This window comes from Kogia breviceps, chromosome 18, assembly GCF_026419965.1.
Source record: "Kogia breviceps isolate mKogBre1 chromosome 18, mKogBre1 haplotype 1, whole genome shotgun sequence".
Taxonomy (NCBI): domain Eukaryota; kingdom Metazoa; phylum Chordata; class Mammalia; order Artiodactyla; family Physeteridae; genus Kogia; species Kogia breviceps.
In genome coordinates this window covers 13,762,563-13,776,336 of record NC_081327.1, presented here as the reverse complement: position 1 = coordinate 13,776,336, position 13,774 = coordinate 13,762,563, and the positions used below count along the sequence as shown (strand labels likewise).

Genomic DNA, 13,774 nt, shown 5'->3' with positions numbered 1-13,774 from the left:
AAATCAAATGAGATAAAAAGCTTGCCATCTTCTTCTGTGAATTTTACATAATCCTGATGTCAAAAATATAATGAGTGTCATATAGTACTAAGCCTGCAAACATGAAAATTTATTCTAGCAGTCTATTAAAAGAGTACAGATATTCATCATAATCTGAATCCATCACCTAAACTCAGAAATCAAATACTTTCGATAAAAACTTACCACCAAACTCTAAGTCAGGGGTCAGTAAACTAATTCAGATCATTGCCTGTTTTTGTATGGCCCACAAGCTAAGAATGGTTTTTACACTTTTAAGTGGTTGAAATAAAATGAAAAGAAAAATAATATATTATAAAATTATATGAAATTCATTTCATTGTTCATAAAGTTTTTAACACAGAGCCACATGTATTCACTACATATTGTCTTTGGCTGCATTCACACTAAAACAGAGTTGAGTACCTGTGACAGACTAAGTGGTTTGCAAAGCCTATAATATTTATCATCTGGCCTGTTACAGAAAAAGTTCATCAATCCTTGCTCTAGACACAGGCATACCTCATTTTATTGCACTTCGCTTTATTACATTTCTCAGGTATTGTGTTTTTTACAAATTGGAGGTTTGTGGCAACCCTGAGTTGAGCAAGTCTATCAACACAATTTTTCCAACAGCATTTGCTCACTTTGTGTCTGTCACATTTTGGTAATTTGGTAATTTATTTATTATATTTGTTATGGTGATCTGTGATCAGTGATCTTTGATGTTACTACTATAACTCACTGATGGCTCCAAAGATGTTTAGCAATTTTGAACAATAAGGTATTTTTTAAAAATACCTTATTTTAAAAAAATTGTTTAGACATGACACTACTGCACACTTAACATATTACACAGTGTAGGGTAAACATAGACTTCAGTATAGTATAAACATAACTTTCAAATGCACTGGGATACCAAAAAATTTATTGCAATATTCGCTTTACTGCAGTGGTCTGTAACCGAACCCACAATATCTCTGAGGTATGCTTGGAGTCACTTTCTGAAACAGACGTCAAATAGATTAGGTTAACACAGTATTCTGTGCTATCCAAACTCAGAAAACAAATAGAGCCATAGTGAGGGATTCTTGAAATGCAACAAAAGATAATTCCTGTGGGAAATCTGGAGTTTATATATCTAAATTCCATAAAGATTGAGAATTTGTTTGACCAAGTCCCAATATCTTGTTTCCTTGAGCTTTATTTTTCTAAGCATTATTAGAATTGGATTTTTAAAAATTTATTTATTTTTGGCTACGTCTTGATTTTTATCTTTGATATGTAAAGTGGTTATTGATATAATTGGATTAATACCTATCATATTTGTTACTGTTTTCTATTAATTGTCTCTGTTGTTGTTTTGTTTGTTTTTGTTTAAACCTAGCATCATGTGCTGGGAAAAAGGAACACTGGTAAGACCTTTAGTGATGTGGTAATAAGGTGTAGGGGGAGGGGTTATGTTCTATAGTCCTGTGATTAAGCTTCAGTCTTGGTGAAACTGCCACTGAACTGTGAACTTTGCCAGTGCCTCTCAGTCTACCTCCCTCCCTCAGGTGGGACAGGATGGCTAGAGTGGGCTGGAGCTGAGCATTTCTTTTCCCTCAGGTTGGTCAGACACTAATGAAACCTCAGTAGGTTATAGGCTCTGGTACAATAGTTTCTCTTTGCGGCACGCCTTATTAAGAACAGAATGCTTTGAGAACATTTCAAAATAGCGTCTTTCCCCCTCTCTCTGCCAGAAACACAATGGGGATTTTTCTCCAGTCTTCACTATGAGGACTTGATTGGGCTCCTGGAGGTAAAGCTCATAAAAGTGCAGGGGCTTCTTAAAGACTCGGACCCTCTTGGAGCATTTAACTCTCAGATTTGTCCACACTGAGCCTCCTGCAATTTGTCCATTACCGTTTAAGTTTTCCATCTTCTGTACTGGTTCCCACAGAGGTTTCTGCTAATGTGCCTATGCTCTGGTAAGTTGTGATTCTCTGTATCCCCCTGTCTGTGGGCAGCAGTTTACCCTGTGACCTTAATTCTCTGATGGATCTATGATGGATCTATGGAAGAGTTGATTTTCAGTTCATTCTGCTTTTTTTTTTTTTTTTTGGTGGTACGCGGGCCTCTCACTGCTGTGGCCTCTCCCATTGCGGAGCACAGGCTCCGGACGCGCAGGCTCAGCGGCCATGGCTCACGGGCCCAGCCGCTCTGCGGCATGTGGGATCTTCCCAGACCGGGGCACGAACCCGTGTCCCCTGCATCCGCAGGCGGATTCTCAACCACTGCGCCACCAGGGAAGCCCCATTCTGCTTTTTACTTGTTATAATGGATTGATGACTTCCAAGCTCGTTATGGACTAGAAACTGGAAGTCTTACCTCTAGTTGATTTTTTGTAGTGACACGTTTTGATTCCCTCATTTCCTTTTTTGTGTATTCTATAAATATTTTCTTTGTGGTTACCAGAGGGATTACATATAACATCCTAAAGTTACAACAATCTATTTTAAATTGATAACCAACTTCAATTGCATACTAAAGCTCTGTTCCTTTACAGTTGGCTCCTTCTCTTTGTTATTGATATCACAAACTGAATCTTTATATATTGTGTATACTTTAACCTAGATTTACAATTATTTTTATGCATTTGTTTTTAAAATCTTGTTTAAAAAAACCCCAAATTTTGCAAATCAAAATTACATTAATACTGTTTTTATATTTATCCATGTATTTACCTTTATCAGCGATCTTAATATTTTTGATGGCTTACAGTTGTGTCTGGCATCCTGTAGTGCCTGATATTAGGGAGATGGAAAATACTCCATCCCCAAATTCCTAGCTTACCTGTAATGATTTCTTTAATTTCATCCTTTGATTCATGATTTTAGCCAAAAAACAAAATAAAAACCCAAACAGTTCCCAAACATATATACTTCCCAAAAATGTTACCAGTGATTAGCAGCAAATAGGATTTCATGTTCAAATTAGTTTGGATCACACTTGGATAAACCACTTAAGTGGGAGTTCTGTCTTTTTTTTTTAACTTCACAGTTAATATGCTGCTGTGCATTACAGGATGTGGGATTATAAGGCTATTGCTAAGATGCAGACATAGTATTTGGAGGTAACTCCTAAAGTCACTCATTATATCCACATTCATTTTATTATAGAATGTAACATACTGTTTTGTTTTTAACAAAATATTTTGCAAAGTGCATGGCAGTGGTGAGATGCATTAAACTATAGGTGACCAGTGTTTTCTGGATCACTAAATGTTTGGAATGTGGACAGAATGGTGGTGATGATAGCAGTGACATCACAGCAGATGGGGTAACAACTCATTTTGAGATCAGGTTGCATGTATGTTGACATATGTAAAATGGTGAATATATGTTATAAGAATATATTAAAAATCCAATTCTAGGGACTTCTCTGGTGGTGCGGTGGTTAAGAATCCGCCTGCCAATGCAGGGGACATGGGTTCCATCCCTGGTCCAGGAAGATCCCACACGCCATGGAGCAACTAATCCAGTGCGCCACAACTACCGAGCCCTCGTACCATAACTACTGAAGCCCATGTGCCTAGAGCCTGTGCTCTGCAACAAAGAGAAGCCACAGCAATGAGAAGCCCGCACACCTCAATGAGGAGTTGCCCCCTCTCGCCACAGCCAGAGAAAGCCCATGCACAGCAACAAAGACCCAACACAGCCAAAAATAAAAATGAAAAATAAATTTAAAAAAATAGAGAGATTGAAGTGGCCCCCCCCCCTTTCCCCTTTCGCCTCCTGACAGGAAAGGTTTAAGGGGGACTGAGCCCTGGGAGGCCAGGCTGGGCTCGGGGGCCGCCCCAGGGGCCCGGGCCATGGATGTACGCCGACTGAAGGTGAACGAACTTTGCGAGGAGCTGCAGCGCCGCGGCCTGGACACTCGTGGCCTCAAGGCCGAGCTTGCTGAGTGGCTGCAGGCGACGCTGGAGGCCGAGGAGCCTTGACGACGAGCCGGAGCTCGAGGCCGACGATGAACCGGGGCAACCCGGGCACAACGAGGAGATGTCATGGACAATATTACCATGCAGAACCAATTCTATGAGATGCAGGTCATCAAGAAAGAGAATGAGTCAGGCTACGAGAGGAGAACTCTGGAAATGGACCAGCAGCAGCAGGCCTATCGCCCAGTAGAAGTGAAGACAGAGATGAAGCAAGAAGCACCCACCAGCTTCCTCCCGCCCGAAGCATCTCAACTCAAACCAGACAGAGTCACAAGAGGCCTTATGAAGAAAACCAGGGAAGGGGGTATTTCGAGCACCGGGAGGATAGGCAGGGCCGCTCTCCTCAGCCTCCCGCTGAAGAGGATGAAGATGACTTTGACGACACCCTTGCTGCCATCGACACATATAACTGCGACCTCCACATCAAGGTGGGCTGAGACCGGAATAGTGGCTACCCACTTACAACTGGAGGTTTTGCATACCTGTGGGCAGCAGCCGTGCCAGCTATGGGGTCAGAAGGGGCCGTGTGTGCTTTGAGATGAAGATCAATGAGGAAGTCTCTGTGAAGCACCTTCCATCTACAGAGCCCAACCCACATGTTGTCTGTATTGGTTGGTCCCTGGACTCCTGCAGCACTCAGCTAGGCGAAGAGCCTTTCTCCTATGGCTACAGAGGCACTGGGAAGAAGTCCACCAACAGCTGGTTTGAAAACTATGGAGACAAGTTTGCAGAGAATGATGTGATTGGCTGCTTTGTGGACTTTGAATGTGGAAATGATGTGGAACTTTCCTTCACCAAAAATGGGAAGTGGATGGGCATTGCCTTCCGAATCCAGAAGGGAGCCTTGGGGGGTCAGGCCCTCTACCCTCATGCCCTGGTGAAGAATTGTGCAGTGGAGTTCAACTTCGGGCAGAGGGCAGAGCCCTACTGTTCTGTCCTGCCAGGCTTCACCTTCATCTAGCACCTTCCCCTGAGTGAGCGAATCCTTGGCACTGTTGGACCAAAGAGCAAGGCAGAGTGTGAGATTCTGATGATGGGGGGCCTGCCTGCCACCGGTAAGACCACATGGACCATCAAACATGCAGCCTCCAACCCTTCCAAGAAGTAACATCCTGGGTGCCAATGCCATCATGGATAAGATGCAGGTGATGGGCCTACACCGTCAGAGGAACTACGCCGGCCGCTGGGACGTTCTGATCCAGCAGGCCACCCAGTGCCTCAACCGCCTCATGCAGATTGCTGCCCGAAGGAAACGCGACTCTATCCTAGATCAGACAAATGTTTATGGGTCAGCCCAGAGACGAAAAATGAGACCATTCGAAGGCTTCCAATGCAAAGCTATTGCAATTTGTCCCACTGATGAGGACCTAAAAGACCCATCAATAAAGCAAACCGACGAAGAAGCGAAGGATGTCCCAGATCACGTGGTCTTAGAAATGAAAGCCAACTTCACGTTGCCAGATGTTGGGGACTTCCTGGACGAGATGCTGTTCATTGAGCTGCAGCAAGGGGAAGCAGACAAGCTGCCGAGGCAATACAATGAGGAAGGCCGCAAGGCTGGGCCACCCCCTGAAAAGCACTTTGACAACCGAAGCAGTGGCAGCTTCCGGGGCCGTGGGGGTGGCGGCGGTTTCCAGCGCTATGACAACCGAGGTCCCGCCAGGGGCAACCGAGGAGGCTTCCAGAATCGGGGAGGATGCAGCAGAGGAGGCAGCTACCGAGGAGGTTTCAACTGCAGTGGAGGTGGTGGCTACAACCAAAATCGCTGGGGTAACAACAGCCGGGATAACAACAACTCCAACACCCGAGGCAGCTACAACCGGGCTCCCCAGCAACAGCTGCCACCACAGCAGCCACCGCCACCCAGCTACAGCCCTGCTCGGTACCTTCCAGGGACCGGCAGCTATGCTAAGAACAGCAACATCCCTGGCTCGAGCACCAATACCAGCACTGCTACTGTCAGCGGCTACAGCCCTCCACAGCCAAGTTACAGCCACCCACCTCCCTACAACCAGGGAGTTACAGCCAGGGCTGTGTAGCCAGGGCTACACAGCTCCACCACCTCTACCTCTGCCACCACCTGCTTACACCTATGGGAGCTACGGTGGCTACAACCCAGCCCCTTACAGCCCTCTGCTGCCCCCCACCGCACAGACCTACCCTCGGCCCAGCTATAACCAGTACCAACAGTATGCTCAGCAGTGGAACCAGTACTATCAGAACCAGGGCCAGTGGCCGCCGTACTACAGGAGCTATGACTATGGGAGCTACTCCGGGAACACACAGGGGGGCACAAGCACACAGTAGCCAGTGTGTCCTGGAGGCCCCTGCCGGCTTTCTCCACCAGCGCCCACCTTGGCCCCCCTTGTCCACCACCGGGTCACGTGGTGCTGGGGGACGGGTCCTCCCAGGGCTGCCTCCCCTCCAAGGGGCTCTTCCCCCACACAGGGCCGGCATTTTCCTCTGGATTCAAAGAGGCAACAATGACCTTTTATTTTGGTTGTCTCCCCACCCCCCTCCTCTTCCTCTTCCTCTTCCTCCCTTCCTCCTTTTTGGCTAAAGAGGCCCCCTCCCTTGGTTGTACAGTGAGGCTACAGGGCTGTGCGGAGGGCCCCTTCCTGTCCTCTGGTCCCAGCCCTGCTCCAGCCCCTCAGCTTCCCAGATTCTCATGCAGTTGGTTGTAAATTCTTCCAGGAGCTGTTTTACTGTCTACTTTTTAGGATTTAAAAAAAAAAAATCTAAAACTTAAAAACACAAAGTTTAAAAAAAGCAAAATGCGGGCTTCCCTGGTGGTGTCGTGGTTGAGAGTCTGCCAGCCGATGCAGGGGACACGGGTTTTTAAAACATTTTTAGAATTTGTCTCTTTTTACTGTGGGTCGGCTGTTGATATTTCATCAGGATAACCATTTCTTTGCTGAGTTCAGGTGACTGAGGAAGAGCCACACCCTCAAAACAAAACACACACAAAACAAAACCGCAGAATCATCTTTAACCTAACTTTATATACAATGTCTCAGTTTCCCGACACGTTGCACACAAGCTTCTGTGTTGAGTTGAATTGTACCTGCCTTTTGTATTTGGAGAGAGTGTGACTATTGAACTTGAAACCTTTTATTCCGGGCATCTTGGTGGTTTCTGGTGGGATTAATCGGGTGAGAGGGAAGAAGGGAGTTGGGGGGCTCCTTCTTTTCAGAACATGAAGTTTCTCCCACTGCCTCCTCTCCAGAGGTCTTCCAGGTGCCAGACCTAAAGGTTTTTCCTACAGTGATCCTCTGATTATTTTTACTTCCCCTTGACCCATATGTTTTAACACGACTTTAATAAACTGCACTTATTAAGAAATGTGTTTGCCCTGTTTTGTTTGGTTTCAATAAATGGCATGGCACCTCCTAGCAGGAAGGAAGCAAGGTTTCAACCCTGATTTTAAAAAAATAGAGAAAAGTATAACATGCTAACTCTAATCAAAAGAAAGCTGGAGCAGCTATATTAATTTTAGAGGAAGCTGACTTCAGGTCAGGGAAAATGATCAGGGATAAAGAGGGCCATTGCATAGTGATACAGGTATAACAAAGCAGTAGTAATCTTTATCTGTACCTAACAATGGACCATCCAAATATGTGAGGCAAAAACTTTTAGAACTACAAGGAGAAATAAATAAATCCATTATTATAATTGGATTCCTTCAACACCCTTTTTTTAAATAATGAAAAATCGGTAAGGACACAGTTGACTTCTAGCCCCATCAATCAACTGTATATAGTTGACATCTATAGACTTACTTCTTCCAACAACAGTAGAATACACATTCTTCTCAATTTTACAAGGAACACTCACCAAGATAAACACAGCAAGCATCTGTGGCCTTAAAACATACCTTAACAAACTTAAAAAAACAGAAACCATAAAATGTATGCTCTCACACCACAGTGGAACTGAACTAGAAATTAACAACAGGAAGATAGCTGAAAAACCCCAAAATACCTGGAGATTAAACAACACACTTCTAAATATCACACAAGTCAAAGAAATCTCAGAAATATTAAAATATCTTAAAATAAATAAAAATGAAAATACAGCTTATCAAAATCTGTGGGATACAATGAAAGCAGATCTTAGAAGGAAATTTATAGCATTGAATATATATATTAGAAAAGAAGAGGGCTTCCCTGGTGGCGCAGTGGCTAAGAATCCACCTGCCAATGCAGGGGACACTGGTTCGAGCCCTGGTCCAGGAAGATCCCACATGCCACAGAGCAACTAAGCCCGGGAGCCCGCGAGCCACAACTACTGAGCCCACATGCCACAACTGCTGAGGCCCATGCACCTAAAGCCTGTGCTCTGCGACAAGAGAAGCCACCGCAATGAGAAGCCCACGCTCACAGCAACTAGAGAAAGCCCACGTGCAGCAACGAAGACCCAACGCAGCCAAAAAATAAAAATAAAAATAAATAAATAAATAAGGCAGGGGTTGATGCTTCCATGTTACATCCCGGGGCTCCAGTTCTGGAGGCATCTACTGTCCCCATTTTACATGCCATAAAACTGAGGCCTGCCCTGGGATCCCAGAGCTTGTAAGCAGCTCTTTTTAAATCCTAACTATATCTCATTTTACTCTACCCTTTACAACTAAATCTTACCTCTTCTGAGTACAAAATGAGTGCATGATTCATGACACCTATTTATACTAAGAAAAAGGACTAGAGCTTGAGCTTGTTAACTCTTGGCTTCTCCTGTGGCTCAGAACGTGGCCTTGTGCACATCACGTCACTTAATTCATTCAGGAAATACTGCCTGAGTTCCTGCTGAGTGCTGGAAACTTCTAGAAGAGGGGCACACAGCAGTGAACAGGACAGATGGGTCTTAATAGCTTATGTTCTAGTTGAGCAATAGACAACGTTAAACTTTTAAAACACAGGTGAGTGCTCTAATGAAAAGACAGTATAAAGGGATGGAGAGAGATAGGGTGAGGGGTGCAGGGGCAAATCATGCAATGGTCTGAGTAAAACAATAGAATCAGTTAATTGTGATAATTAGTAGTAATTAATAGTAGAACAAATTAAACATACTTTATGCAAGGAAGAAACCCCACTATTTTATGTTTCTTTTTTTCCTCTGATACATCAGTTTAACTTTTTAAAAAAAACTCTCCATTGGATATTTAAAATCTGTGGGCTATGTTAATGTATAGTCTACAGTATATAAGTTTAAGACTTTAAAAGGAGAACATAAATGCAATAGGGCTAATGAAAAAGATAATACCTATACTTAATTTTAAAAGTGAAATATTTCTGTCTCATGATATAGTGGGATGTTTTTACTGTTTTCTTTGTCAATAATATTTCTCTGAACTGCCTGTGGCCTTCAAGACATACTTCTTTTCTTGTGTGAACAGTAGTGGTAAAACTGACTACATACAAAATTCACTTTGACTTGGAGCTCTGCTCTTATCAAGCCCACGTTATGCTAATTCCTGGTGTCACCCCAATTTGATGACAGCAAGCCAAATATCTTCTAAACGAAAGCATATGAGCGTGGGATACTTAATGATTTTATCTACTAGCAACAGCAGGTTTTTAGATTTGGATGAATTCATTTCCAGCTCTCTAAAAATGTCTATCCACTTTGTATCTAACAGGCTTATGTTAGTAAAGCAGCTGTTTGCTGGGTCTTGGATCTATAAATTCATCCGAGGCTATCCATGTCTAAAATGTCCACAGTTTTTAAGCACTTCAATGTTTGAATGTCACTGTAAGTTAACCTCTCTCAGGGAAAATAAGAAAGGTAATTTGACCTTGTGAAATTGAAGTTAACAGTTAAAGTTTCAGTCAAGAAATTGAGAAAGTTCTATTTAACCAGATCATCAAACAATTCTGGAGAAACAGCATATAACTTTTGTTTTACTATAATCATCTTCTCCATTCTCATCCTCATTCTCCAAATTAGAGAAGTACATGCTTGTTCCACACTTGGAAAATATAATTTTACAGTAAGACATTTTAACATCTTTTCTATGGCTAGCATCAACAGCAATCTGGTACGCATATGTCTAAGGAGGCCATCTCCGTCCATTTCTTTAAAGCTTAAAATCTTACCAAGTGCTTCTGCATGTTTTGAAGAAATCGAGTAATAACCAAAACCTTTCATTATGAAAGCCTCAGTATTCAGATAAGCAAATCACATCCCCTTTTTTTTTGCAGTGTTGCAGATAAAAATCTTTTAATTTTCTTTTTTAATAAAGATTTTTTGATGTGGACCATTTTTAAAGCCTTCATTGAATTTGTTACAATACTGCTTCTATTTTCCGTTTTGGTTTTTTGGCCACGAGGCATGTGGGATCTTAGCTCCCTGACCAGGGATCGAACCCACACCACCTGCATTGGAAGGCGAAGTCTTAACCACTGGACTGCCAGGGAGGTCCCTAATATCTTTTTTTTTCTTTGGTGAAAAGTTTAGGGACTGAATGGAATTTACCAAAATTACATCTACATTGTCTGCCAAATGTGCAGATAGATGAACAAAATCTAGTTATTAATTGAACGAGATATCAACACCCTTTCGTTTTATGTTTGTGTGGGTGTGGTTTCATTAAAATCTTCATAGAAATCAAGAAGATGATTTGAAACTCCATTTTTCGAGTACCTAACAACTAGGGGGAAATTTTTGTTACCATGACTCCACATACCACTTGATAAACTGTAGAAAGCTGATCACGATGGCTGGCAAGATCTGACAAAATAGGCTTTAGACTGTAAGGGACCAACATATCTCGTCAAAATTTCCCCTTTAGCTTGCCCACGGGACGTTTTAGCTGCAAGCTATGAGTTCGGAAAATTAACTGTACCTGAACTGTACCTGGTTTCACAGAGCAGTCAAAGGAACGATGATGATGTGTGTTTGGTATACCTAAGCCAATTCACCACCACTATTTTTATTGGTGTCTTTGGGGGAGCTGAAAAACCTTGACGAAGTTAAAAGTACTTACCTGTCTTGTCCCAGACTTGTGAGATTGTCACCGTGTGTACTTTTACATACCTTTCTCCCGAATACTCAATCCTAAATTCTTTTCTCCATATTGTTCAGTATTCTCTGTTTTGGTTATTTATCTCCCTAATCCATGTGTCCTTCCATTTGTCATTAAAAGAACACATTCACTTAGCCTTTTTTTGGTCTGGGTTATGCCGGTGTTGCTATCGTACCCATTCTTTTCATTATCTAAAATCTTAGAAAACATTATCACAGTATTCACAGCGTCAGAAGTGAAAACTAGCACTACTTGATACAAAGCACGAGTTAATCCACAGGCACAGGCAAAGACAGTTACAGCTCCTAATTACAACACACTTAAGTTGCGTTACTCAGAGTGATGCATCAATGAATGATTCCTTATTGTGAGCTACCCATCATGGTTATTAACATCAGCAGTCAGGGGCAGTATGGAAGGCAGAAAAGCTCTGCTGTATCCACTTGACACTAAAATCTGTTGCTTTCAGCAGTTCCTATTTTGGGGGCCACCATATCAGTTTTCTACTTTACCCACACCCTTTGCACCCATTGCAAAAACTGGGACTTTGCATGTCCTGAGGAGGGGTTTCCCGGGAAGTTGTTTCAGTGCTAAAACCGGGATAGTCCTGGGAAAACCAGGACAGTTCGTCACCCTATAAGTAGTCTTGACCGTCTTGTCCACCACCTCCCCTTTCCCCCACCTCCCAACCCTGCCAGAGCTGCCCTCGCCCCAAGCTCAGCCAGTCACCTCCCCTCTCCTGGCAGTCTGAAATCTGGAAGGGAAACGTGCCTAGCCTGGGAGCTGCCGCAATATAGAAGGTTCAAGCATTCCCCAAACAGCCCTAGCTGATTATTAGATAATTCTTGGTTGTAGGGTTTTCTTCAACCCACTCCTTACCCTAGTATTCTGGTTAACTGCCTTTTCTGCTGAAGGTAGCCAGAATTGGTTTCTTTAAATTTCAGACAAGAGCATCTTCACTACTGCAGTAGTATTGCTTTTGCTGATGTCCTTTTCTGTATCCTGTTGATTTGTGTCAGATCCTGGGTTCCTTGACACCAAATGGATATTCAGGTGTGGTTTAAAACTAAAATGGCTCTCAGGGATTTCCTGAATAATGGCAAGGAGGTTGGGTGTTTGTACCTTTGCAATTGCTGAAGAGGGACTCAGCTGTGAGTTGTCAGCTGCCAACAATCCCAGCAGCTAGGGAGATGAGTGCTTTGGCCCTGAAAGGGAGAGAGATGGGTGGCACACCTCAGTATTCACTATACTTTATCTCTATTCAATATCACATAAAAAAATTGTACCACTATAATATTTTAAATTGTTAGTAAGATCAGGTTTGTTTGTTTTTTTAAAGTACATAAATATTTAGGAGTTTTTGCCAGTATGTATCTTCTAAGAGTTTATTCCACATATAAAGTGAACAATCAGATATAACATTCATTTCACAACTCTTTCATTTTCCCATATTGTGCTAGGGTTTTTTCCTTCAGAATTTTTTAGGTGCACAATCTGTATCAGTAATTGTTAATTTGTCTCATAATTACTAATAAGTAGAATTCTATTTTTAAACCTGCAATTATGATAACTTACCATCAGTCACTCATCCAGTAAGAGTGGATGAATTCAACCTCTGGCATTCTGGTCTCCAAACCCAAGGTATGGGGTAGTGCTTCTCAAACTTTCATGTGAACAAGAATCATCCAGGAATCAGTGAAAATACAGGTTCTGATTCAGGAGGTCTGGGGTGGGACCAGAGAATCTCTTTCAAATAAGCTGCCATAGGGTTAGTCTGAGGACACCTTAGGAGCAGTGAGTTTCTAAAGCAGGAATTAATAAATTACAGCCCACAGACTAAATCAGCCTGCTGCTTGGTTTTGTTTTAATATTATTTATTTATTTGGCTGTGCCGGGTCTTAGTTGTGGCATGCGGGATCTTTAGTTGTGGCATGTGGGATCTTTAGTTGCGGCACACAGGATCTAGTTCTTTGACAAGGGATCGAACCCGGGCCCACTGGACCACCAGGGAAGTCCCTTTGTTTTGTATGGCTAAGAATAGATTTCATAATTTTATTTTATTTACTTACTTTTTTGGCCACACTGGCGGCATGTGGGATCTTAGTTCCCTGACCAGGGACTGAACCTGTGCCCCCTGCAGTGGAAGTGTGGAGTCTTAACCACTGCACGGCCAGAGAAGTCCAAGATTTCATAACTTTAAGTAGTTAAGATAAAATAAAAAAGAATAAATATTTTGTGATATGTGAAAATTACATGGAACACAAATTTCAGTGTCTGTAAATAAGGTTATTAGAACACAGCCATGCTCATTTGTTTATGTAATGTCTGTGGTTGGTTTTACACTACAAGGGCAGAGTTGAGTAGTTGTGACAGACTGTAGGGCCAGGCCTGCAAAGCTGAAAATACTGTCTGGCTCTTCACCGAGCTCTGAAGCACTAAATCTGCTGTTTCAGAGGTGATTAACACTTCCTAGGGAGAAAGGGGGATTAGCTGTTGAGTTACTTCTGGTTCTGGGTTTAACAGATTTGCAAAGTCTATTAGAAAGAAGAGGAAACAAGGTTTTGAGGAGAAAGGACAGAGAAAGTGAATAAAGAACCGGGAGGTAAAAGTTTCTTGAGATTAAAAGGGCTTTGCAGAAGGGTTTCGGTTATACAAGTGCATGCATTTGTTTAAGTTCAGCAAATGTACACTTATAAAATATTCCGATTTCTTCAGCTTACTTGGAAATGAATGAAAAATTGAGATGGACTGATGAA

At 42.6% G+C, this 13,774-nt stretch overlaps 1 pseudogene; it reads left to right on the top strand.

Annotated features, from left to right (window-relative positions):
• The first annotated feature begins 3,570 nt into the window (after positions 1-3,570).
• LOC131744939 (heterogeneous nuclear ribonucleoprotein U-like protein 1 pseudogene) lies at positions 3,571-6,525 on the top strand (annotated as a pseudogene).
• The last annotated feature ends 7,249 nt before the right edge of the window (positions 6,526-13,774 follow it).